The sequence below is a fragment of the Elaeis guineensis genome, chromosome 8 (genome assembly GCF_000442705.2).
Source record: "Elaeis guineensis isolate ETL-2024a chromosome 8, EG11, whole genome shotgun sequence".
Classification (NCBI taxonomy): domain Eukaryota; kingdom Viridiplantae; phylum Streptophyta; class Magnoliopsida; order Arecales; family Arecaceae; genus Elaeis; species Elaeis guineensis.
The window spans coordinates 121,155,910-121,163,020 of NC_026000.2; the positions used below are offsets into that span (position 1 = coordinate 121,155,910).

The following is a 7,111-nucleotide window of genomic DNA, read 5'->3' on the forward strand; positions in this document are numbered from 1 at the left end:
ACATATATAATCTAATTTTTAGATTAAATCTAAAAGTTTTAATGATTTAAAATCAATTTTATGGTGATATAAGGTTGTCCTGGTATAGGGTGTATCCCCTATATTGTAAAGATTATTAGAGCATAAGATTGATCGATTTTGAAAATTATTTTTAAAATAATTAAATCAAAATTTTTAGATCTAAAAATTAACATATATGATATATTTAATTTTTTATTTAGATATAAAATTAGAATGATTAAAAGTTCACATTAAATTGATATAAAGTTGTCCTGATATAGGATTTACCTCTTATGTTGTAAAGATTATTCTAGTTTGATGTGAATAGATTTTTGAAAAGATATTTTCAAAATATTTTAATCATTATTTTAGATTTAATTTTATATGTATTTGATATATGTAAATTTAATTTTAGGTCTAAAATTTAATGTATATGTGATGCATATTTAATTTAGATCCAAAACTACATATATTTGATATATGAAATTAGGTTTAAATCTAAAATAGTTTCAAGATCATAAGCCACTAATTATATGCAATGAAATATAATCTAAAAACTATTTTTAGATCTAAAATTATATTGTTGCATGTGGGTATGGGATGAATAAATTAGGTCTAGTGATCAAATTATAATTAGGGTCTAATTGATTAGATCAAGCTAGAATCTTTTTTTGATTTTTAGTAGTTGATTGAATCTAATTGATGGATGATTAAGATTAGATCAAAAGAGCTCAAAGTTAAGTTTAGTTGTAGTTGGTCGCATCGATTCACATTTTGATATGAATTGATTGACTCAAAATTGAATTTGACTCGATGATTTGGGTCTATTTCAATAGGTTAACCTAATTGATTCTAATCAACCAATTTGATGTCTGAGGCAAGTATTTAGATGGTGGTTGTTTAATTAGTTCTGTTATCTGATCTGACCAATTCTGATTGGTATCTAAGGAAAGCAATGGAGGGACCCCATGCATCTTAACTTATCTGGCCATCTTGGGAGATTTAGTTTTATGTTAGATTACTTGTTGACTCGAGTTTACCCATGCTGACTAGGATGGTTAGACATATTGATGTGTTGACCTAATTTAATTAGTCGGATTTTAGATCTACTAATTTAAAAAAGATCTAAATACAAATCTCCTTATTAGATATTAAGTCTAAAGATCTTCCATCATTGTAGAGATACAAATGCCTTCCTAGCATTGATTATTCTCGACTAATTATAGTAGTTCGACTGTATCGAAAAGGTACAACCACTTTATTGACATTTGATATCCCAGGGTAGAGATGGGATTGGGCCTAATAATTATTAGGTGAGGGTTTCAATGACGGCTTTGCATCTGTTGGTGAATGATGGGTCTAACTTAACTAAAAAATGTACTAATAATTATTAGGTGAGGCCACAAGACTTAGAGACCAAGCCCACTGCATCTTGCTTAGTGAAGCAATGGACAAAGTATTGTCCACTCATTGGTCTGTACTCATCAATAACTGTTAGGTGAGATGTGTATAGATTAATGGGACTACAGTACCTACTTAAAATCGATCGCATATAGATTTTCATTTCTCCATCCAAGGAGTGTGGGAGGTTCGAGAAAATAGTGAGAGCCTTTGTTTGTTTCTAAAGTCCCTAGAATAAATAATCTTATAAGTACAAAATCTAACTGAAAACTATTCTCTCTACAGATAACCATATCAAGTTCAAACCCCTTAGCCCGAATCTTCGATACAAATAGGTTGACTAACACCAATTACAAATACTGGCTCTGAAATATGAGAATTGTTCTCAATTTTAAAAAACTCATACGTCTTGGATCAGGAAGCACCTGTGTTACTTGCTTGTCCATCTACTGATCAATGAGCTACACTTGAGAAGTGGATGGATGAAGATAACAAGGCGAAGTGCTATACCTTAGCATCCATGTCCAATGATCTTCAGTAACAGTATGAAGATATAAGGACTGCCAGAGAGATATTGGTTCACCTGCAAGAGTTGTATCATGAACAGAGTTGCACAGCTCGCTTTGAGGTCTCTCGGAGATTTTTTAAAGTGAAGATGTGTGATGAGCAATCTATCAATAATCATTGTCTGACAATGATCAAGAACATAGAGGAGCTTCAGAAGCTCAGAATGAAAATGGATAAGAAATTGTAGGTGGATCTGATCCTCCAATCTCTTCTTGATTCATATGGGTAGTTCATCATAAACTACCATATGAGTAAGATCGATGCTACTTTGCCTGAGTTATTGAATATGCTGGTAACTGCAGAGGGCACCTAGAAGAGTTCAAAAGATGCAGTTCTAGCTGTGGAGTGAGTTTCTTCCAAAAAAAATCTTTTTTTAAGGGAAAAAAAGCTCACAAAGAAGTAGAAGGACAAAGCTAAGCTCAAAAAATAGATTCTTAAGAAGGCCGACGACAAAAAAAAATATTTCTATTGCAATGTCGAAGGCCACTGGAGGAGGAACTATCCGGCCTACCTGATGATTGTCAAGAGCAAAAAGAAGGATGGGACTTCTGAAGGTATGTCTAATATGCTCGTTATTGAAACTAATCTAACAGTTTCCTCTTCTTCTAGTTGGCTTCTTGATTCTGGTTCAAGTACTCATTTGTGCACTTCGATGCATGATCTTGAAGAAGTTAGAGGGCTGAGGGAAGGCGAAATCACTCTCCGAATCGGCAATGAAGCAAGGAGTTGCTAGTGTGGCCATCGGAACCTATCCTCTGTAACTACTATTAGAATTTAGTTTATCTTTGAAAGATTGTTATTATGTACCTGTAGTCAGTAGAAATTTAATTTCTATCTTTGTGCTGGTACATAATAACTATAATTTTTTTTTCAATAAAGACATGTGTTCAATTTATTTTGAAAATAAAATTATTGCATGTACTTTTTTAATTAATAATTTTTATCATTTGCATACAGATGTAAGTGTAAATATTAATGAGTAAATAGTGAATGTCATAGAGTCTAAGAGATCTAGAGATAAGATTAGCCAAAAATATCTATGGCACCTTAGGCTAGACCATATTGGAGAGGATAGACTCAACAGATTGAAGAAAAATGATCTTCTCAGACTATTGACTTTTGAATCTTATCCAATCTGTGAATCATATCTTTGAGAAAAATTAGCCAAACTATCCTTTGTGAGGTAAGGAGAAAGGACTACTAAGATATTAGCCCTACACAGTGATATTTGTGGACCATTTGATGTACAAGATAGGGATGGCTATATCTACTTTGTAACCTTTACTGATGATTATTCATGATTTAGATTTGTGTATCTGATTTATTGAAAGTTTAAAGCCTTTGAAAAGTTCATAGAATTCAGACATAAAGTAGAAAATAGATCGAAAAATCTATAAAGATCCTTCGATCAGATTGAGAAGAAAAATACCTTAGTGAAAAATTTTGAGCCTATTTCAAAGATAATGGCATAGTCTCATAGTAGACACCTCCAGGGACACTTTAGCTCAATGGGATATTCGAAAGAAGAAATCGGATCTTATTAGATATGGTCCGATCCATGATGAGCTTCACAGACCTTCCTGACTTTTTCTAAGGACATGCTTTGCTTTTTATGATTCATCTTTTGAATCAAATTTTTTCTAAATCTGTTTCTACCACACTATATGAGTTATGGCATGATAAAAAGCCAACTTTTGGGTACCTCAAGATTTAGGAATGTCCGGCTTATATCAAGCGACAGTAGGCGGACAAGTTAGAGATTAGGTCCTATAGGACTCATTTTATAGGATATCCTAGGAAAATCATGGGATACTATATCTATCTTTCTGAGGATCACAATGTGATTGTGAGCCACCATGCCATCTTCTTGAAAAAGAGTTTATCCAAGATGGAGATAGTGGGAGAAAGATCGAGCTCAAAGAGAAAGTCTCTGAAAAGCATCGAGTCTAAGAACCTGAACCCAATAATGAGCTAGTAGATGTAATACCTCATCCATCTCGTAAATCAAGTAGGGTCTCCCATCCTCTTGAAAGATACTTAGGTATTCTTATAGAAGATTTAGAGGAAGCATTCTTTGTGGGAGATACGGACATTAGGAATGATCCCAAAATTTTACTACGATGAGGCAATGTTAGTGTAGACCATGAGAAATTGATGGAAGCGATGAAGTCAGAAATTGACTCCTTGCATTCCAACCAGATTTGATCCTTAGCAGATCCATCTGAAGATATTGTACCTACTAGGTATAAATGAATTTATAAAAGAAAGATTGGGTCGGATGGTAAGGTAGAGACCTGATAAATACTTAATTTAAGTCATTTAAAGTAGAAAATTATAGTTAATTTATTTTATTTATTAAGAATTTGATGCTTCTTTTTATATTTTACAAGAAAGGTGATCGCCGATACAAAGAGTCCGATTCGTAGATCAAAAAGACTCAAGTTTGAAGAAAATTAGACTTAAAATAAAATTTAAATAAAAGAATGACACATACGGTATTATAGAAAATGAAAATACTATGCAAGGAACCCAGAAAAGATATAGACGTCATTGTAAAGAAACAAAAGTTTCTTTTTGGAATCAAAAAGGAGCGGGCGCGCGGCAGCGAACGTGCGGCAGTGGGCGCGTGGGCACGAGGCAGCGGGTTCGCGCGGCATGGCGGGCACGCTGCATTATAGGCGGGTTCGCAGGAAATTGTGCTGGCAGACAGTGGCGAACAGATAGCAATGGACCTAAAAATTAAAGGAAAAAAAAGATAATACTTGAAAATACTTCAAGAGGAAGAATTTGTATTTTCTTTATCTGCTTGTGATCTTTCCATCTCATCCATCCATCTTTTAGTCCTTAGTATTTTCTATAGTCCTACATCGGAAAACCATGTAAAACTCCTCCCTCCTAACACCTATAAAAAAGGCTTTTGTAATCCCATTGGAGGAGGAGCCCAGAAATTCTTCTAGAGCCTTGCATAGAGGAAGAGAAAGGGACTACTCCATGAGTAGCTAGGCTAGCAGTCTCGGGAGTGGAGAAGAAATTTTATAACGACACAGAGTGGGTTTATTGTTATAAACTTTCTTGTATTTCTTTATATGCAATAAAGATTATGCTTTTTATTTAAATCGTCATTAGTTTTTTATTTGCTCTCTTTCATATGCTTTTATTTATGCTTGCTTGTTAGATTAATATTAGGAACAACTTTTACTTTCTGGAGATGCACCGTAATCTATGGGTACGGGGCGTGTCGAGGAAAGAAGAGTTGTTTACCTAGTACTTTTCGAAGACGCACCGTGATCTACGGGTATGGGATGTGCCAAGGAAAGATAGATATTTTTTCTAAGATTAATCGCATCCATTTAAATAAAAAAAAAGAGAGATACAACTCTACTAGTGCAAAATTAATTCAAAACTCCCGAGCTCTTTATTTTCTAATTACATCAATTTTAAGATAATTTATATTTTAAATCAAAACAACGCTTCTTTCTTTTATTTTGCAATCTCAACTTAGCCCAAGATCCCTAAGGATACGATCTCGACTCATCCTATCTACGTAGTGAGTAGAGTAATTTTTGGTGCTATCAATTGACTACGCATCAAATTTTGGCACCGTTGCCAGAGATCTTGGCATAGTTGAATTAAAAAAAAAAAAATCACTGACATTTTATAACACTTAACTAAAATAGCGTAACCTCAAATATAAAAATTTCTAACTTGATTGGACACCTTGTTTCTTTGCATTGCATCTCCATAATGAACTTTAAGGGTGCAACCCATTAACTAAGATAAGGTGAGGATTTGATCACCCTTCCTTGGCCCACAAATCACTCCCTTGTATTTGCATAACCTAGACCTTAATCTAAAATTAATTAGACGTTGACCCCTAAGGATTTCGAGCTCATTAGGACAAGTGACTCTGAGAGTTGAACCAGGTTAGACTTGGTCAGCTAGTTGGTGTCTAGGCAAGTGGTTTACGGGACGACTGGACCCGAAGGAAGGTGGTTTTTAATTGGTTTCGTTCGCTGACCTAGCCAATTTAATTGGTGTCTAAGAAAAATAATGGAGGGACTCCCACCAATCTTACACTTATCTGACCAGTTGGTTGGTCAAGCTCCGACTTGGAGGGCTTGAAGGCTAACTACAGTTAGGAGCAGTCTAGAACTAGGGTAACTTTAGGATAGAGAGTCCACTGCGTGCTAACTTGATTGTAATTAAAATCTAACCACAACTAATTCTTCTATTAGTTTTAGGACTTTTTAGGATCTCTTCTTTAGAACTCTTTTCTCTCTTCTCTTCTCCTCTTAAAAAAACAAATAATAATAATAATCCTTAACAGACTAGGATAGTCCTATATAGACCTTTTAGTTGCATGTTAGGTCGACGATCATTAAAACCCGACTTGCAACCATTAGACAAAGAATTAGAAAAGACTCTTAGGACTATCTGAGTTAGAAACATGGCTGCACCTGGTGAGGCTAATCCTCCATGCTCATTGAGAGAATATTTCACTCCATCCTTGTATACCTACTCTCCATGCATTCAAGCACCTCCAGTAGAAGCTACCCAATATGAGATTAAGTCTAGCATTATTCAAATATTGCCATCATTCTATGGACTTAGTAACGAGGACCCATACAAATACTTGAATGAATTTCTTGAAATTTGTTCCACAGTAAAAATCCAAAACTTCTCCGATGATGCCCTTAGGTTGAAACTGTTCCCTTTCTTACTTAAGGACAAAGCCAAACATTGGTTAAACTCCTTAGACTCTATAACCATTTCAACTTGGGAACATCTTCAGAGAGAATTTCTCAAGAAATACTTTTCAATTGGAAAAACAAATCAAATTAGAAAAGCTATCACTAGTTTTTCCCAATTGGAGGGTGAACTTTTTTATGAGATATGGGAAAGGTTAAGGGACCTCATTCGTAAATGTCCACACCATGCTGTCCCTAAATGGCAACTTTGTCAGTATTTTTATGATAGTCTATCGGAGAAACACCGACAAATGATTGATGCATCATGTGGTGGGACATTCATGCTAAAGAGTGAGGATGAAGCCTGGCAGCTCTTTGAAACACTTAGTGAGAATTTCCTACATCATATGTCTGCCACTTCTAGAGAACAACCCATGCTTCAACAAAAAAGAAGT

The 7,111-nt window shown here is 34.7% G+C and overlaps 1 non-coding gene across 1 annotated transcript; it reads right to left on the minus strand.

Annotated features, from left to right (window-relative positions):
- Positions 1-6,803: 6,803 nt before the first annotated feature.
- LOC114913594 (small nucleolar RNA R71) lies at positions 6,804-6,909 on the minus strand. Its single transcript, XR_003799519.1, has one exon. It is a non-coding gene; the product is annotated as a small nucleolar RNA R71 (small nucleolar RNA).
- Between the last annotated feature and the right edge of the window lie 202 nt (positions 6,910-7,111).